Source organism: Neolamprologus multifasciatus, chromosome 6, assembly GCF_963576455.1.
Source record: "Neolamprologus multifasciatus chromosome 6, fNeoMul1.2, whole genome shotgun sequence".
NCBI classification, from domain to species: domain Eukaryota; kingdom Metazoa; phylum Chordata; class Actinopteri; order Cichliformes; family Cichlidae; genus Neolamprologus; species Neolamprologus multifasciatus.
This window is the reverse complement of record NC_140444.1, coordinates 9,807,376-9,807,610: the sequence shown is the minus strand read 5'-3', so window position 1 is coordinate 9,807,610 and position 235 is coordinate 9,807,376.

The window sequence follows — 235 nt, the reverse complement described above, 5'->3', positions numbered from 1 at the left end:
ACTCTGTCGCGGCAACACTTAAAGGTGCAGTTCGTTCAACTTTTAAGATTTTCTTCGTCTCACCTTTATGAGCGTTATTATCCAAGCAAAATAATGTAAATTATACAGACATTAAAAAAATTAAGAAGAAATAACCCCCACAATGTTTTAGCGTCCCATTGCAATGGTCAAATAGCACTTTAACAGACATCTGCTTGTCTCTTAAAGTGCTACAGCATGACAGAAATACTAAGAA